The sequence below is a fragment of the Phascolarctos cinereus genome, unplaced genomic scaffold (assembly GCF_003287225.1).
Source record: "Phascolarctos cinereus isolate Bilbo 61053 unplaced genomic scaffold, phaCin_HiC Scaffold_5;HRSCAF=322, whole genome shotgun sequence".
Taxonomy (NCBI): Eukaryota; Metazoa; Chordata; class Mammalia; order Diprotodontia; family Phascolarctidae; genus Phascolarctos; species Phascolarctos cinereus.
The window spans coordinates 99,067,510-99,087,717 of NW_027555958.1; positions in this window are offsets into that span (position 1 = coordinate 99,067,510).

Sequence of the window (20,208 nt, forward strand, 5' to 3'; positions counted from 1 at the left end):
AGAAGATATGCTTCCATCACAATACTTTTAATCAATTACAAAAATAAATTATTTTATCCACCTGCACAGAAGTTCACCAAACATTAAATATAAAAGATGAGAGGATAACAACTCCTCTTGGGACCTTTTTTCTTTCTGAAATGTATTGAAATTAAAGATGAGAAGAGTGAAAGAATAATAATGATGTTGATGACTTATAGAAAACTACATGTTTGATTACTGATATCTGCAGTCATTTGACTAAAGCAACTCTTCATAAAGAAAACGGATGAATTTGCTCACATGAGGCCTTATTTCCCTGTATATATACTTGTGTTATTCACAAATACTGTACATGTTAAGGTCTGATTTATTTTTTTCTCATGCATCTTTTTAATAAGTCATTTCCACAAAGCATCCTTAGGAAACATCTTCCATAAAATGTTTGTAAGATTTCTCCTTGAATTGTCTTAAATTACAAACTAACCTGAGTTTTTTAAAAATAAGGTTTGATTTATTAAAGCCAGGTTTTGTCCCCAACATGTATCATGTTTCAAATCTATACATTAATATTGCACTAGCGGAAGGCGGCAATGTCCAATCAATTAAATCTTCCCTGGAAATCTCTCTGTGTGTTGTATTGATTTTTTATCTGCTTCATTTTAAGGGAGCACAGGCCTTCACAGATACATGATAAATGATTTAGACTTCAATTAGGAAACATGCCTTTACAATCACTAAATGAATCAGGGATTTATCTGATTTTCTTATTTGTAACATAAAATAACTGTTAATTATACTGACAATCTTTGCATTACTACTGTCTTGGTATCCATTAGATATCCTACCCATATAAGCTTCACTTTCTTCATATGTAAGATAAGGGCTTGAACTAAGGCTCATTCATTCCACCTTCAAAGTTCCACAACCACGACTTAGCTGTGACTACAACTTTGGTCAAAATTACCTTTAAAAAGTCCTTGCCCTATGTCTTGCTACTCCTCAAATTTGAGAGGAAGTAAGAATGTCATTATTTAAAGTTTATGAGTTTGTTTGGTCACTGGTCAGAGATAAAAATTAGTCATATTTTTACAAACCAACCCAGCCAGCTAATTCTATTGAGAGGTATTTGTGAAATAATTACTTCATTCTACAGAAGTACAAATGTATTAGTCTACTAAATAGTTTACCTGCTAAAATCTTGAAGATTTAGGATATTTTAAGTCAAGCAGTAACACAAAAGAAAAGATGGGTTGAGAAAACATTAAGTTAGCCATGTGGTAATTATGGTCCTCATTTTTTCATATCAAATTTCTTCCTTGTTTCAGAGCTCAGAGAGTTTAATTTAATTCAAGCAATATCTTGCCAACTGTTTGGAAGACATTGTGATAGACATGTGCTAAAGTTGAAACAAGATATAGTCTTTGCCCTCAACAACCTTATAGTTTAATGGGGAATAATTCATGTACAGAAACAACTATAATGTGAGAGAAAATATGGTAAAAGCAAAGAAGAGATTGAGACAAAGTGCTGTGAGTAATTCAGAGGGAAAAATAATTTTGTTCAGGGGGAGAAAAGTTGTTAAGGAAGACTTCAAGGAATAAGCATCAGATGTGAAACCTTGAAGGAAGAGATTCCAATTGGTGGAAATTGGGGAAGAGGAAGTCAGTTCAAGGCCTGACGGACAGTGTTAGCACAAACAAAAATAATTTAAAGTGGAAATCCCAAACTGGTCACGTATGAAAAGATATCATAAAACTAAATTTTCTTCCTAACATTGCCTGACAGTTCTTAAATACAGTAAGAAGAATGAGGGGCAGAGAAAGAAGGCATAAAATGGGATAGTTAGTGAGGTTATGTTATATCATAAGGATGAAATCATACCCTCAGGATTGTGGCAGCAGAGTGATAAATATATTGTCACTTTCTCATAGGAGCATTAAGGAGTTTGCAAGGATTACAAAACTCCAAGGGTTTCCTACCCATGATCCTTTGTTTGGGGACAGACCTGGCATGACTAAAAAAAAAAATTGATGAGGCCTAGAGATGTATTTATTATGTGTGGGGCTGAGTTATCCCTCTTGGACCTAGCCAAGAAGACAGGACCCCCTTAAGGGGTAAGGACACAGATGATGTAGGCTGAGGTTTCCTGAGTTTAGGGGCAGATACAGATTCTGGCCAGAAAGTTCCTCTTTGAAGGAAGGACCAGAAGCAGCCAGCTTATCTTTGCAGGATTAGAATTTAGTTAACAAAGATCTTGAATGCTGAAAAGTAGTTTCAGTAGCAAAGACTGCAAAAGCCCTCAGGTGAGCAGCACTGGAAGGGGACATAATTGGAGATCAAAATGCTGGCAAAAAATACCAGGGGAACTCTTGCATATCTTCGGTTGGTCCAGGCACCCAGTACAGCATGATATCAACCTTCCTTGGGTGTATCCATAGTCTATCCCATACATACATGGGATGTTATGTCTCCCATGAATAATTAATTTCCTGGTTACATTGGCATTTGTGTAACTTAGTGATGAATCATTGTGGAATAAGTCCTGAATGAAGTACTATTGTAACCGAGATGGCATTTGGATCAGCACCTCGGAAGTAAGTTAAATTTTCATCTATGCAAATGACCCATCCTCCAGCAAGTACATCAAAACACTAAACGTATACACACAGACACACACACATGTGTATATGTATAAATAATTATATATATAAAATATTTATATATAAAATTATATATATACAAAATTATTTACACACACACACAGAGACACACATGTGTATATATATATATATATATATATATATTATATATATGAAATATTTATATATAAAATTATATATATATATATATATATATGTATACAAAATTATTTATACACACACACACACAATTCCAGGGCTATTACATATTTCAAAGGGCACTAAGAAGTACTTGTATGGCCTGAGGCTATATTAAGCCTTTAGAATTGTTAGCAGGAATGCAAAATGTGACACATATAGTAACTCCAAACACATGTCAATGAAGGGGGGAAATAACAAGACTGGTAGCCACCAGAAAAGACCCATGCTTCGGGAGTCAGGCAGTTTTTGAAACTCTCTGTATCCTGCCTTATGATACGATCCTGTCCTCTCTCCAACTGGCTCCTTGCTCACCTCAGAGCCTTGGATGCTTTTTTTTCTTTTGGTGAGGCAATCAGAGTTAAGTGACTTGCCCAAGCTCACACAGCTAGTGTCAAGTGTCTGAGGTGAGATTTGAATCCAGGTCCTCCTGACTCCAGGGCTGGTGATCTATCCACTGCGCCATCTAGCTGCCCCCCAAGTACTTTGGATTTTTTTTTGCTCCAAAGAAACTTGGTTACCTGACTCAGTTTACTTTTTAGCTTATGCTTATTTGGATCCCGGTTCAGACTCATCTCTTTTTTTCCAGGAAAAATTGATGATGATATTGATGGCAGCGATGATGATGATGATCATGATCATGATCATGATGGTGATGTGATAAGGGTAGTGGTGATTTTGTGGTCATGCTTGGCATTTATATTTGTTCTTCAATGTCTGCCAAGTACTTTAATATAAATGTGAGCACAGTGTAGTATAAGGTACAGAGACTGATTAATAATAACAATATCTGTTTGCATTTCTTTAGGCTTTAAGGTTTACAAAAACTTTTGTAAACATTATCTCATTTAATCCTCACACCAACCCTGAGAGAGAGGAGCTATTATCCTTGGAAACTCAGAAAGGAGTTATTAGAGAACCTCTGATGACCTGTTAAACATTGAGGTGTTGAATCTTATGACTGAAAAAAAAGAGGGAAAATGTACGTAAAAGGAAGTTTCAAATGATGAAGAAAAAATGAACAATTAGACTGAAAGGGAAAACAGTTTGATTCAGTTCCACATGAAAATGAGTAGAGAAGGACAACTCTGGAATAAAAAGTGAAAGAATAATGTTCTCTGGAAAAGATTTAATTGCCAATTACTGGAGGAATAAAAAGAGCTAAATGATTTTAAATTAAAATTCTATAATAAAGAATGTCTTTTGAGTGATTTTGGAAGACAGATATGGTGTTCAAAGGGAATTCTGCACACAGAGATTAGCAGACTCCAGAGAAGGAATGGGAATCTGGTTCCTCATCAGCAAAAGTCTTTATGTGAAAATTAAAATTTATTTTTTACAAATGGAATAAAAACAGAAGGTGGATCTTATAAAAGTATTAACTTCCAATTTTTTTTTGGTATCTTGGCCCAGTTCTCAGAACTTGGAAAAGCAGCTGAAAAATGCAACCCCAAAAGTGGGTGTAAAATTAGGGTTATGAAAATGCTTACTTGAGGAATTGTGGGTGTCTAGAAATAGTAGGCCTTAAGGAGAACCCAAAATGTATTTAGCTCTTTGAAACTGCAGCCAGAACCCAAACATTAAGTATTTACAAAACTAATTGCAAAGAATTTCCAGGATGTTACACAACTAGGCATTTTAATAGTAGCAGGAAAAGACATTCCTGTCAGTGTTACTGAGGAGAAAAATTGGATTAGCTACCATGACAGAGTTGCTTAGAAGCCACCTTTAGCCCTTTCCTCCTATTACATTAAGGACATGAAGAGACCCATCTGCTGAGAGGAACATATTCTCTTTTTATAGAGTCATTAGAACTACCATTATTCATCAGTGGGAACTTTGTCCCTTTGGCTGTAAGAGTTATTTGTGTGGTCCAGTCATTCATTTTTTTTTCAGGTATAACCTAGGGATTCAGTAATATATTAATTATTTTGCCAGTATTCCATACTCTATATTGTATCATTGAGGTAGCTGTCATTTGGCTCCAGAAATCCTGGGACCTTGCCAAATTCAGTCTGAAAGCAACAAAAGAAGAGAAACAGAACTTTTTTCAGCAATGAGGAGTCTTTCAATACAGCAATGGCAAACATACACACATGAAAACCCACATACAACTAAGCTACATGTTTAGCTTTCACCCATACTCTCAAAGCAGGGTGATGTTTCTCTAGAGTTTCCTCCAAATGCCAGTATACCCTTGAGGATATCAAATTCTTTTTTTTTTTTAAATTTTATTTAATGCAGTCCTAGAAGACCTCTTCTAGCTTGGGCATTCTCGTGCCTTGATTTTATAAAGCACACAAGGAATACTAAAAACTGGGAAAATCCTAGTCCACAACAACCTAACAAATTGAAGATGAATCACATTTTTCAGTTGCCCTTACAAATTCTGAAAACTAGGCCAAAGTATCTGCAACAAAAACACCACGTGCAGTTAATAGGTTCTAATGACCTGACTTTTATTCTAGCCAGTATTCAGTTCTGTTGCTATCTCTCTTCCCACTGCTGGAATGATTTGTTTGAACTTACAATCCCAAAAGCCATTTCCCCTGGCAAATATTAGTGGGAAATGGGCCTAGTTTGATCTCAAGTTACTTGCTACTTTCATAAATCCTCTTCTTTAATCAAACTGGAATAAGAAGCTCTAGGCACTTGGCAGTGGGGATAATTCTAGGAAGAGGGATGGAACAGCAATTTTGTTAGCAGATGTAATTCCTGGGAGAAGAAGCTCACTCTAACAGTGGAAATCTCTGTAACTTATAGTTTTGCCTAGAGGGCTCAGAGGTTAAATCACTTACCCAGGTTCACACAAACAGTATGTGACCAAAGTGGGACTTGAATGTAGGTCTTCCTGACTGAAGCAGGTTCTATCTCCACTTCTGCTATTTAACACTGCCACTCAGGTAGTGATGAATTACTAATAGAGAGAACTTAAGGTAGAAAAACATGGAAAGGGAGATAGCATAAGTATTCCAGGGCAAACTTTCCCTACTTCAAAATCTTGTTTAAGATTAGCTCTTATAAAATGCCTTCCCCCTCTCCCATTTAATGACCAATCCTAGAATAAAATACATAGTATAATGTGTACTTTTCCTTTGCAGAAAAAATACATAGAACATAAATTTAATCAGGTTGAGAAGATAGCCGAGCCCTTGTTGTTGAAGATGCTCATTCAGAATCAAATTAGATCAAGTTTTGTGAAGCATTTACTACTTGTAACAGAAGATGTAACTCCAAGTGGTAGGGAGGTAACAACCAAATAAATTTCAAAGTGAATATGTGCTGTCAGATTTTAGAAGATAGTGAAATTGTTTAATCTAGTGTAGACTTGGAAGACTTTATGGAGAAGGCTTCATGAGCTAGATCATCAGATATTTCATCTTTGAATAGATAGAAAATGAGAATAAAATACTGACCAAAAACAGACCAGAGGATAAAACTGTGAGAGCACAAGGTGTGTTCAGAGGAAAGAAGGAACTATCATCCTCATTGAACAGTTTAGGAAACTAAGGCAAATAGAGGTTAAGTGACCTGCCCAGGGTCAAACAGCTAATCTCTGAGCCAGTCTTCCTGAGTCCAAGGCCAGCACTCTAGCAATTGTACAATCCGGCTGTCTTTAATCTAAGCTCCTAGGCTCGTGGGTAAGCTGTTTTCTCTTTCTTTTCCAGAATAGATTGGAGGAGGTTAGAAGTTTGAAAAAATACTACAAAGGTAGATAGAAACCAGACTGAGGAAGATCTTTATGTCACATTAATTAAAAGTAGTGGGAAGCAATTTAATGAATCAATCAGTCAAATATTTATTAGGCTCATATTAGGTGTCAAGCACTGTGCTAGGTGCCAAAGATACAAAAGCAAAAATGTAATAGTCCCTACCTTCAAAGAGCTTACATTCTATCAGAGAAGATAATGTATGTATATAAATATATGCAAAATACAAGGTTTTTAAGGAGGATAAGGTACTAATTGCATAGGGAAATCAGAAAACATCTTATGTAGAAGGTAATGCATAAACCAGACTTTGAAGAAAAGTAGGGATTCTGAGAGATAAATTTAAGGATCTAGGCAACTGATCAGATAGCTAAGATTGGCACAGTGTATAGAGGGTTGAACTTGGAGTCAGAAAGTCCTGAATTCAAATCTGGCATCAGACACTTAGTAGCTGTGTGAACCTGGGCAAGTCACTTAATCTTTCTGTACCTCATTTTCCTCATTGATAAAATGGGGATTTTAGTAGCACCCGACCTCCCGGAGTTGTCATGAAGATAAAATGAGACCATATTTGTAAAATGCTTTGCCAACCTTAAAGTGCTTTATACATGCTAGTGTTTGTATTACTGTTGTTGTGGTTTTTGTCGTTATAAGAGAGGGCATCTTAAGCAAAGGAAGGCAACCAATGCAAACTCTTTTGGACAAGAAATCAATTGCTATAGGTGAAGAAGAGAAAGAAGTCCAGTTTGGCCTTATTATAGAAATCATGGAGAGGATTAACATATAATAAGTCTGGAAAGGTCAGTTGAAATCACGTTGTATATAGCTTAAAATTCAAGTTTTTTGTTTAACTATAGAGATAAGAAGGAACCAATTTATTGAGTAGTGAAGTGAAATTTACCTGACACATATCACTGTTGGCATCTGTGTGCAAGATGGATTAGAGAGGTTAGATAGGGAGGGTGGCTAGTTGAAGGTTCAAATGTCATATGTAGAAGCTTATCCATAAATTTCTAAACTCTAGATTGATACTCAGAAACAGTAACAATTCTGAAAATGCAGATGAATTATTAGTCATTTTCATAGATGCTAGCATTGGAAGTAACCTCAGAGGTGCTACCCATACCTGAAAAATTATCCTTTTTTATGATATCCTTAAAATATAGTCAACTGGTTTCTGCTTACCTAATGTCTCCAATATCATGAATTATTGTTAGACCTCCAGGGCTAGGGAACTTAGGAAGGTAGATCAATTTATTTTCTGGATGTGTCAACTTTCTAGGGATTTTTTTCTTGAGCAGCTGCAAAATTGTTTCCTGTTTGCAGCTTTCACCTACTACTTGAAATTCTGACTTAAGGAGCCAGAGAACCCAAGCCTCATCAACTTTTCTTATGCTAGCCCATCCGATATTTGAAATATACTATCATGTTGTCTGTAGGTCCTTTCTTTGTGGGCTCTTTAAACATCACTAGTTACTTCAACCAATCTTCTTATTGCAATCTTATTAACCCCACCTCTAGCACTTACAAGCTGTGCAAACCCAAGTCTCTGAACAGCTCTTGTTCTCAGGTAACTTTCTAAAACTGTAAGTGACAGATGACTTGTAATCTGTGTTGCTAGAAGGAGTTTCCTTATCAACAAAATGTAAAAGGTCCTTGACATATTTAGTTGAAAATAAGCTTCTGAAGGACAAAGACTATTTCTTTTTTTCTCTTCATGGTCATTGTCACCCTCCTCTGTACTTTACAGGTTGTTGATATTCTTCCTAAAATGAGGCGTCTAGACTGAATTAATACCTCGGTCATTCATAATTCGACAACATTAACATTTACCTCATTATGATCACCTTGTGTTCCTTAATACATCCTATAATCTCATTCACCTCTTTGGCTGCATGTCACATTACTGATTTTTGCACATGAACCATCATCTTTGCTGCCCTGTATTTAAGTAGGCTTCATTTTATTATAATCAACAATTTATTCCAGCCCGTCAAAGATATTTTTGGTTCTTGACTGTACCTCCCTAGCTTTGTATTATCTGTAGGGGGAACTCTTAAGTAAATAATTTATATAGGCTCTTAATAAATCTTTTGAAAACTTGAATCATTTAATTCAATTCAATGAACATTTATTATTCAAAACTAAGTTGGCACAATGGACTTGTAACATTTTAAAAAAATGACTCCACAATCCTGCAATGAGCCATATTTAGAGATTGCTATGAAATTTAGTGTTGTATCAATCAAACAGCTAAGGGAATATTAAAAAAAAAACCTTGACAAAATTAAAAACAAAATTGATTTATAAAAACAAAGGTCTAGATTCCAAAGAGAAATAATGAAAAAAGTCAATGATGGTACAAAATCATTTCTAGATATCTAATTATACTATTAGGCAACGATCATCAGAACTATTTATATTTTTGAATTATGTTATATTTTCATTATGCCATGTTAATTATACATACACTTTATAAACACACATTTTATGCTGCAATTGCCACTTCAAAATTTACTGGTTGAAAGTAAAAAGAAAAAATAGATTAAGCAAAATCAGGAAACTTAAAAATCACATGTTCAATAAATCTAAGAACATAAATTTATTGAGAAAAAACTCTCTATTTGAGAAGAAATGACACAAATAGTAAGAGAGCAGTCTGTCAGAAATCAGGTTTGATAAAAAAAAATGAGGTGAACATTTTAGAAATTATAACAACAAAGTTTAACCCTTAAAATAGAGGAGAAAATCCACTTCCCTCCTTTCTTTGCAAAAGATACAGGAATCTGAATGTTGAATATACTATGGACTCCACACACTGGTTAATTTGGCTAGTTTTGCTAAAGTGTTTCTCTCTGAGTCTGTTTCTGTCTCTGTCTGTCTTTCACTCAGTTTTCCTCTCTCTCCTTTCCTCTTCCCCTATGCCCTCCTGACCACCTGGAGGTCTTCAGGTACAAGTTGTACAATCACAGGTAGGGGGATATTTTGGAGGATATTCCTTTTTAGACATGAGTCATGGGTTCAGCTACATGGTATCTGGGGTCCCTTCTGCTGATGATATTCTAATCAGCTCTAGCTTGTTAGAATGCTTCTTCCAGGAAGCTAAATCACAGGCTCCTTTCTGAGAAACGGTGGGATTACCAGACTGCCTTTCTACAGGAATGCTGCTGAGTTGTCACAAAGCATCAGATAAGTACAGTCATTTCTGGAAAGAGGTAAGAAAGCCTAGTTTTGCTGCTGGCTTCCTCAGATAGTCAATGTATAAAACTAGGCTGTAAACTGCCCAAAGTAGAAATGAAATTATGCAAGAATGAGGCCACCAACACCAGATGTTGTGATGCAATAGAAAGATCTGGAGTCAGTACACATGGGTTTGGATGCTGCCTCTGTCAATGCTGGCACGACCTTGGGCAAGTCACTTTTCTTCTTTATATCCTAGCTTCCTCATTTCTAAAATCAAGAGATAGGACTAGATGACCCCTGAAGTGCCTTCCAGCTCTAATCCTACATGTGAACCTGTACACACATATAAACTGATGCCAATTACTCAATAAATATTTATTAAATGCATATTCCAATGAATAGCAGAACATTGTACAAGACCCACTGGAAGATGCGACATTTATTTATTTTTGAGGCAACTGGAGTCAAGTGACTTGTCCAGGGTCACACAGCTAGTTAGTATCTGAGACTGGATTTGAACTCAGGTCCTCCTGACTCCAGGGCCATTGCTCTATCCACTGTGCCACCTAGCTGCCTCAACATTTAGATAAGTCATTCCTCTCATGGAGTTTACAGGCTAGGACTAGGTAAAGATTCTCTCTGTTTCTCTTTCTTCCTCTCTGTCTCTGTCCTTAGAGACCAATTAGTCCTATCATCTCATTTTATAAATCAGCAAATGGAGTCTCCGAGGGATTAAGTGACTTTCTCAAGGTCACCTGGGTAGAAAGCAGCAGAGGTGAAATTGCAAGCCATGTCCTTTGGTTTAGAATCAACGTTCTTTCATTTTCTTTTCCTTTTTTTTGGGGGGGGGTGAGGCAATTGGGGTTAAGTGACTTGCCCATAGTCACACAGCTAGTGAGTGCTATGTGTCTGAGGCCGGCTTTGAACTCAGGTCCTCCTGACTCCGGGGCCAGTGTTCGATACACTGCGCCAGCTAGCTGCCTCCATCAATGTCCTTTCTACCGACAACATTGCTCCCTCACAACCACAGATAATTATAACATACGATATCATGGAATGCTTCTTTCAAGTATAAAATGAGCAGGTAGATATGTCACAAATGAAATCAAATGACACCAAGCACCCAGCCTGTCTTTCAAATCCATTAAGGTCTTGGAAAATGGGAAAGATGAAGAAAAACTGCTTCAAGACACGGCTTAAGATGATCCCTAAAATCTAATATTTTTAATCTTCAAATAGGTTACATAATTTCAGGGTCAGCAGAAGTCCAAATAAATCAGAGCAACACAGCCATAGTACAATTGTGATCCACTATCTCACTCTCTTTGTTTTTTAAATTGATAAAGGCTTCTACCCATCCAAAATTCTTTGACCTTGAAGAAATAAAGAAGCTAATAGATGTGAATTGGGATTTCTACAAGAATGTTTGCACCCAAATATGTCTGTTACAAACTACCATCAACACACACACACACACACACACACACACACACACACATACACACACATATACATAAACACAAAAAGGAAACTGACTGACTGGAGATTTCAATATTATTAAGACCCCAAATCCAAATGTAATTCAGTAATACAGAAGGTTTATCTATTATTGTTTGGTCTCTTCTTCTTCCTTATAACTAATCAGTTCTTCATTCACACACTGATTTCTGATCCTTCCTTCCCACAATATGTTCCCAAGCAATTAATCCTACTCTAGCTACCCTTTCGTCTACAAATTTGAAATTCTTTAATTTTGTGGTGAATCAGTACAGTTCTAGCACAGCCTTTACTTTTGAATCCCTCACACCTTTGTTCTATCCTGACTTACACATTGCCAAACTCCAGCTCTAGACTACTTCCTCTGATGCTCCTCCTCCTCCGATGTTCCTCACATGGAACTGGAGGAACACAACCTTGCCGACTGGGTCTAGTACAAACATATTATCTTATCTCAACTGGGAACTCAGGAGACATTTCTTCTACCTTGCTCCACCCAGAGAAAGGTAATACGTACATCGTACTCTGCCCACTCATCAGAAAGGCTGTTCCAAACCTTTTCTCTCCTTATACCTCCCAATTAGCCTCTCCTCCCTCTGAGATTCATACTTTACCAAGAAAATGCAAGCCACTTGATCTCAGCTTATTATTCTCCCCTCCTCCACACTTCAAAACCCTTTGAGTTTGTACTATGACTATTTTTTTTCCTTTTAACTCGTCTTTTGATAAAAAGATGGTTCTTATCTTTGCCATGGTCAGCCTCTTTTTGTGTACCTTTCCTCTTCAATCTCCATTGTCTACTCTTATAGATTGCCTTTATTTATGACCCCCATTTTACTTTGTTCTTCATTCTCTCCCATCTACTTATTCCTTCCCTGCTGCCCGTAGAGCAAGCTCAAGTTTCTTCCATTTTTAAAAACTTTCAACACATCCTACCTCTGTTTCTCCTCCCTTTCTTAGCCAAAACAAGAACTTGGTGACTCCATCGTCCGTCTCTTACCCTCTTTTAAACTCTGTGCAATCTGAATTCTGACCCCACTATTTGCCACAGTTCTCTCCTAATGGCTTTTCTTCAGTCTGTAGCTTTCTTAATCTCTATGCAGCATTTGATACTGTTGACCACCTTCTCCTCTTGAATACTCTCTCCTGAGTTTTCATGATGCTTTTCTCTATTGGCCTTCCTTGCTATCTGACTGCCCCATTTAAAAAAACAAATTCCACTTTTTAAATCTCCCTTCTCTCCCTTCCTCCTCCCCCATTGAGAAAGAAAAATAAAACCCCTACTGTAAATGAGCACAACCAAGCAAACAAATCCCTGCATTGGCAATGTCAAAAGTAAATATCTCTCAGAGCAGCTAGGCTGCACAGTGGGTAGTGCACTGGCCTTGAAGTCAGGAGGACTTGAGTTCAAATATGGCTTCAGACACTTGATGCTTACTAGCTGTGTGACCCTGGGCAAATCACTTAACCCTGATTACCTTCCCCCCCCCAAAAAAAAAAGAAAATATCTCTCAAGTCCATCACCACTTTTTCTGTGGCAAGTAATATATCTCATCACAATTCCTCTGGAATCATTGTTGATCATTACTCTGAATGGTGTTCCTAAGTTTTTCAAAGTTGTTTGTCTTTACAATATTATTGTTTTCCACCTGGCTCTGCTCATTGTACTTGCCATTAGTTCACATGTCACAGGTTTCTCTGAAAATATCCCCTCAATCATTTTTTTTTTTTGCTTTTTGGTGAGGCAATTGGGGTTAAGTGACTTGCCCAGGGTCACACAGCTAGTGTCATGTGTCTGAGACCGGATCCGAACTCAGGTCCTCCTGACTACAAGACCAGAGCTCTATCCACTGTGCCACCTAGCTGCCCCCCATCCATCACTTCTAATAGCAGAATAATAATCCTTCACATTAACTTGTCTGACTATTCCCCAATTGATGAGTACCCCCTTTGTTTTCAATTCTTTGACACCACAAAAAGAGCTAGTAAAATATTTTGTAAATTTTGTAAATATGGGTCATTTTCCTCTTGTTGATTTCTTTGGGGGTATATACATGGTAAAAGAATCTCTGGGTCAAAAGACATGTACAGTTCAATAGTTCCAAATCCCTTTACAGAATGGCTGGACCAGTTCATAGCTTCACCAGCAGTAAATTAATGGTTTCCCATTTTGCCATTTTTCTTTTTTTTTTAATCAATATTGCCTATCTGAGAAGTGAAATGGAATCTTTAATTTTCATTCTTGAATTATTAGTGATTTAGAGCATTTTTCTTATAGCTATTGTCAGGTTGGATTTCTTTCTCTGAAATTGTTTTGATATCCTTTGACAATTTATCAGTCGGGGAATGGCTTATATTTGTTTAAGTTTGAATTGATTCACTATATATTTTAGAAATGAAATCTTTTTTAGGGAAACATTTTTGGTAGAAATTTTTCCTAGTTCTATAAAATAATTTGGTATTTTGATTAGTATGCTATTGAATAAATTAATTTAGGTATTGTCTTTTGATTACATTGGCATGTCATTCCCATAAGCAATTAATATTTCTTTAAGCATTTATATCAGTCTTTATTTTTATAAGAAGTACTTTGTAAGTCATATTTATATTGTTCCTATGTATGACTTGGCACCTTGATTCCAAAGTATGTATACTTTGTAAATAAACTTCATATAATCATTTTAAATACTGTTTCTCTCCTATACTTATGTGCTCAAGTTTGTTTTTGATATGAAGAAATGCTGATGAAAAATAGTGGCATATTTTACATCCTACAACTTTGTTAAAGTAGCTCTTTCAATTGGTTTTTAGTTGGCTCTTTAGGGCAAGTAAATCATCATATCATCAGCAAAAAAAAAATGATAATTTTGTTTCCTCTTTGTGTTTTCTAATCTTTGTGGAGAAATTGTGGAGGGAGAGCTTGATGTACTTGTTCATGCTACTCTGTCACCTTGGCTGTCATGAAATAAAAACTGTTTGACTTCAGAAACTACTTACAGGCTGATTTCTTTCTATCTCTGAAATCTTACACATTACTCAACTCCAAGCATTTTGTGATGCTGGCCTTCTTACTATTCTTCACATAAGCTGCTTTATCTCCCATCTCTGTCTATTCTCCCATTCTCCATGCCTAGAATGCTTTCTCACCTCACCTCTGCCTTTTAGAGTCCTTGATTTCCCTCAAACTTAGATCAAGTATTACTTCTTCCATGAGGCTTTTCGTGCTCTACCCCAGCCCCTACTAGTACTTTTTTGTCCAAGGTCAACACAAGACTGTTTTCTATGTGTCTTGTTCATACTTTGTTCAGTCTTAGGAAGTGTATTTTGTTGTATCAAAGTACTTTTGAGAAATGAAGAATATATAATACAAAGCTGCTAAAGACACCCAAATACAATTAGATTCCATGATTGTGACCGGCTGTAGAAGAAGGAGGAGTACAGAAGTACGAGTTTACTACAATGCTATTTAACTTAATTCAGCAAGAACTGAAACTGGCCAGTTGGGGAATACTGCCCCTTCTTTTCTTTCCTTCCTCCCTCCCTCCCTTCCTTCCTTCCTCCCTTCCTTCCTTCCTCCCTTCTTTCCCTCTTCCCTTCATATGGAGTATCATACACTTACATGTGGGTGCTCTGCCCAAAGGAATATAAATTTCCTGAAATAGAGCTCCATTAAACCAGGCATTGATAAAGCCCATTCGGATTCAAATGGAGTTACCTGAATATGCCTTAAACGCAAATCACTCTGGGTCTCACTGACGGACCAATAATGGCCTCCCACCCAAGCCTCATTTGGTCATTACTTGGGTTTTGTTGACTCCGAATGAGTGTAAATAGCAATTGTTTCTGTTCTGCCCAGAAATTCTGAGAGTCTTCCCCTCCCAGATTGATTGTTGCTTTCAGTAGGTAAAAGAAACTATTTTTTTTTTGCCTCACTTCTTATGTAGCCTTAATCACTGAACAGGTATAGCCTCCCACAAACTGAGACCCAGGAAAGATCTTAGCTTAAAAAGGCGAAGGTCTCCCACCACCTCCAGGGCCATCTCTAGTTGTCTTGCTATGTTTTGCCACTGGAGCCAGATGGTTCTGGAGGATAGAGTGAAGCTGGTGACTTTGCACAGTCCTGTCTCACTTTAATCCAATTCACTTGTGAGTCAAGACACCACCTTCCTGGTGTAATTGGTCCTCTTCAAGAGCAAAGGACAAACAACAACCAATTCTGCAAGGAACAGGGACAAATGAAAGGCAGGCAATAGTCTCAGATACAGTAACTGTCAACAATTTTCCTGCAGATTTCAAAAGAATCTCTATACCACGCTGTTGTAAAATAGTGTGTGTATGTGTATGTGTGTGTGTGTGTGTGTGTATACACAGGTGAACCAGAAAGCCAAAAATGACTATAAAAATTGCAATGACTTCTATGGCAAAAGTTTTTATATTCTAGCACGTTGCCAACACAAATTTCACAGCCAGTAATGTACCTTGTTTTTTTCCTCTAATACACTGCCCTATTTACTTCATTAAAACAAAAACAAACAAAAAACCAGACATAATCCCACAGGTATACATGCATTTATTAATACTTTGGGTTTTTAGTGCAGCTTGTGTTTTAAAAGTTACAGAAAGTCTTGTAGAAATTTGTAGAAACTTGTACAAATTATTACTAATGACTCAACCCAAATTCAAACAATAATTATGGAGTATTTTGTCATGGGAGGTATTGATTCATAGATGTACATGTTATTTCCCCTATTGGACTCTAAGCCCCTTGAGGACAAAGACAAGCCTCATTTTCTTCCTTGTGTCCCTAGCACTTAGCATAGTGCCTGGCATACAGTAATTACTTAATAAATGCTGCTAGATTAATTATCAGAATTTTCATAATTTGTGATTCATAGAATTAAGCAAGTGAGACAACATAGTATGCATGATGGCATTTCAGGGGAAGAGAAGTGTACTAGTTAAGTTTCTCCTGGGTGGGTTACAAGACATATATTTTTACCATGATCAGGGGTAAAAGGTTTTTCTTTTCTAGAAACAATAAATAAACCTTGGATTCTGACAAGTCCAAATGACTTGACTCAAGTTACAAAGCAAATGTGTAGAATTGGCATGAATAGGATGAAAACTATTGAAACGGATTCATCCAAAAACCCAGAGAGCCACCCCACCACTCTTACATTAATAAAATATTCCTAAAAGCTGTAATTGATTACATAGCAAAACTGGTATTTCCATAATTAATATAAATATAATAAGCATGAATAACTTTGTCCAATCTTTTGCCCTTTGTACTATGGCATTTACCATATTACTATGTTTCTTTGATAAAGCATTAACACTGTAATTTTTTTACAGAAAAAAGTCCCTGAAATATAATATCAATATACAAGTTTTACCCCTGAATCTTGAATAGAAAGGTAGGATATTTCCAGGGTCTGGTACTTAGAACACAAGGGACAATTTAGGACCTCATTTAAAATGTAGCAGTTGTACAATGGCTCCCTGGTAAAGTAGATTCATCTCAATCATCCCAACCAATTGACTAATTTCAGAAGCAAAAAAATGATTCAAGATCTTTAATCAGAAATCAGCCAAATTACAAATGATAATTCTTGGTAACAGAGTTGAGGAGAGGCAATGTGGTGCAGCAGAGAGACTCATACATAGAATTAGAGAATTAGTGACTCCAGAGTAAATCCATTCCAATTTGACTGTACACTTGTAAGGCCATTTTTCCTCATGTTACTTTGGAAATTTCTTCTTTATAGCCTCCATCAAATTCTGTCCCTGGCACCAAGCAAGGAAAATCTAATCTTCTTCATATATGACACCTTCAAGTATTCATAAACAGTGATCCCCACCCCCCCAAAAAATCTTCAATTCTCTATACTATTGTTCTTAAATCCATCACCAAATCTTCATGTTATAATAATGTGTCAACAAATAAACACATCAAAATGCAGGGGCTCTGTGATTTCAGTAGTAATCACTAAAGCCAAAACTTAGATTTCCTTCCAGTTACAGAGCTCTGCCTATTGGACTGGAATTCAGATCTTCCTAAGTTCAAATCTAGCCCCTTATCCGCTATCTCAACAGTGCTTCTCAATGTAATATCAAAAACAATAAAAACAATGATATTTTCATGTGTAGAGTTTTACAATTTACAAAAGTGTTTTTGCAACACTATAAGGAAACAACTAGGTGGTATAGCAAATAGATCTCTGACTTTGGAACTGGAAGAACTGAATTCAAATCCTGCCTTAGACACTTATAGTTGTGTGATCCTGGGCAACCTCTGGAGCTCTCTCCTTAGTTTTCTAATATTTAAAATATGTATAGCAATGTCACCTACTTAAATGGTTTCTGTGAGAAGCAAAAGAGATGATATATGGGAAGCCCTTTACAAACCTAATACACTATATAAATGTTAGCCATTACCTTATTTGACCATCTCAGGAACATTGTCATAAAGGTTAACATTTTGTATGAGGAAAATAACATTTTGTATGGGGTTAAATGATTGACCCAAGGTCATATAACATATAATAAATAAGAGGTACCAGGGCCAGCACTAGATTCAGGAGATAGACAGATGGATAGATAGATAGATCATAGATAGATAGATAGTAGATAGAGAGATAGATACAGGTATTATATCTCATATCATGCATAATTGTTTATACATATAATAATAGTGTTTCTTATGAAATATTTCTTGAATTGAACTTATTGGGGAAATAAATGTGAAAACACTTTAAAAAGTGTCACCAACGAATATATACATAGCAGAGATGCAGTGTGTTATAATATAATAATGCTGATTTTGGTGTCAAAAGATTTGGGATTGATCCCACATTCTACCCTGTACTAGCTGTGTGACTTTCAGCAAATCATTTAATCTCCCTCAACCTCAGTTAATCTCTCTATAAAATGTACATCAATATACTATAAAAGTAGGCATATAATGTTATTACAAAGATTAAGTTAGGGCTTGCATATGAATTGTTTTGCAATGGAAATTTGGTATAAAATCATAAACTATTGTTATTATAGTCATGTGTACCATTCAATTAATTGCAGCATCAGACATAAAGTAATAGCTTCCTGGAGCATCATTGTAGTTCAGGATTCTCAGAGTCATTATCCAATTATCCCCATGATTATATTGGTGTAACCCAACTACTACATATCACTTTTCAGGGCTCTCCTGGGAAAGGAAAATCTCTTTCCTTTAATCTAAACTCTAAATATTTAATAAAATAGCTTTTCTCAAGGAATCTGATTGTAGTATACTTGAAAAAAAAAGGGAAGGTAGCCATACTCCTAGCCAATTTATCTCAGAAATGTGCAAGCATGCAAACTTTCCAGTTTATAAAAGCACCACAATTAGAAACAGAAACTTTTCAGTCCTGCTAACAAAATGTTTAGGGCAACACCTGGAAGGCAGTAATGACTAGCATGTAATCTACATGTCAGATACAACCTACCATGAGAAGATTCTATGAATTCAAAAGGAAAAGTTGCCAACATTTCTTTCACACGTAAAAAGAATTTTCATAAGAAATGTCATTGATTTGGCACTAAAATTACATTGTACTATATCATAGACCCAGAGGATGTTGTCATGTGCTTACTGCAATATCCATTAAATAATAGGGTATTCCTATTATGGATTTTTCCCAATATGAACTTGCATCAAACAGAAGTCAATTTTTCATTTCAGTACTCATTTTTGAAAGCTGGAAAATACATTTGAAATTTAATACAAAAGTACAAGAAGAAAACATGAAATATAGAACTTCTTGGAATGCTTATGCATATATTCAGTTACTAGTAATATATTTTCTTGCAATTAGTTAGCCAATTATCATATAGTAAACCTTGCTATGTATCAGTCACTTCACTAAATGTTGAGAGTAAAAAGAAACGGCAAATTTGTTTCTGCTTTCAAGGGGCACACATTCGAATGAGGGAGACAACATGTAAATAAAGAGAGCACTAAAGAAGAATCTTCATTTTCTTCATTGGGAGAACAATGTGCATCCAACAGGCTGTCAGGTACAATAATGGCTAGAGACCTTGTCTAGGAGGTAGGAAGACCCAAGTGCAAATGTGACCTCAGATCCTTACTAGCCATAGGACCTGGACAAGTCACTTAATTTCCTCAACCATAAAATGGAGATAAGAACAGCACTTACTTCACTTCAAAGGGCTGTTTTTAGTCTTAAATGAGATAACATTTGTAAAGCACTTAGCACAGTGCTTAGAATATAGTAGGTGCTTAAAAAAAGGCTTTTCCCCTTCCCTTTTCTTCTCTCCTCTACAGACTGAACCAAATGTTAGAGCATGCCTGAAATGTTTAAGCAGTATCCTGCTTTGAAGGATATTGCCTTTTACTACTCAGATCGTAGTTTAAAAGAGTTAGAATTAGAGGCTGTAAGGGCAAAATAGAATGCCAATTGTCTACAAAATTCAAGGAATGAGATTTACTTGGCAGAATTTTTCTAGATATTTGAGGTTTTAATTCCTCAGTGCCCTCAAAACTCTATTTTTCACCACCTGAAAGAGATCCCCAGATGAAAACTCACAGGAGGATCAAAGGTGAGTTTTGAAACTCCCAGATCAAGGAGAAAATACTACAAGCAAGGAAAAAAAAATTCTGTGGAACAACAGTCAAGATATCACAAGATTTAGCAGCTTCTACATTAAAAGTCCAAACACACTCCAAAGAACAAAGAAGCTGGGTTTGCAATACCTTACCTAGCAGAGCTGAGTACAATCCTGCATGGGGAAAATGGATATTTAACGCATTAAATGGATATTTAATGCATTAAAGGACTTTCAGGTATTTGTGAAGAACCAGAATTAAATGGAAAATTTGACCTTCAGGGGAAATATAAGAAGGTAAATATTAAAGACCAATTATGATGGATTTAATAAGGTCAAAATGTTTACTTCTTTATATGAGAAAATATTATCTGTACCTCTTAAGAATGCTA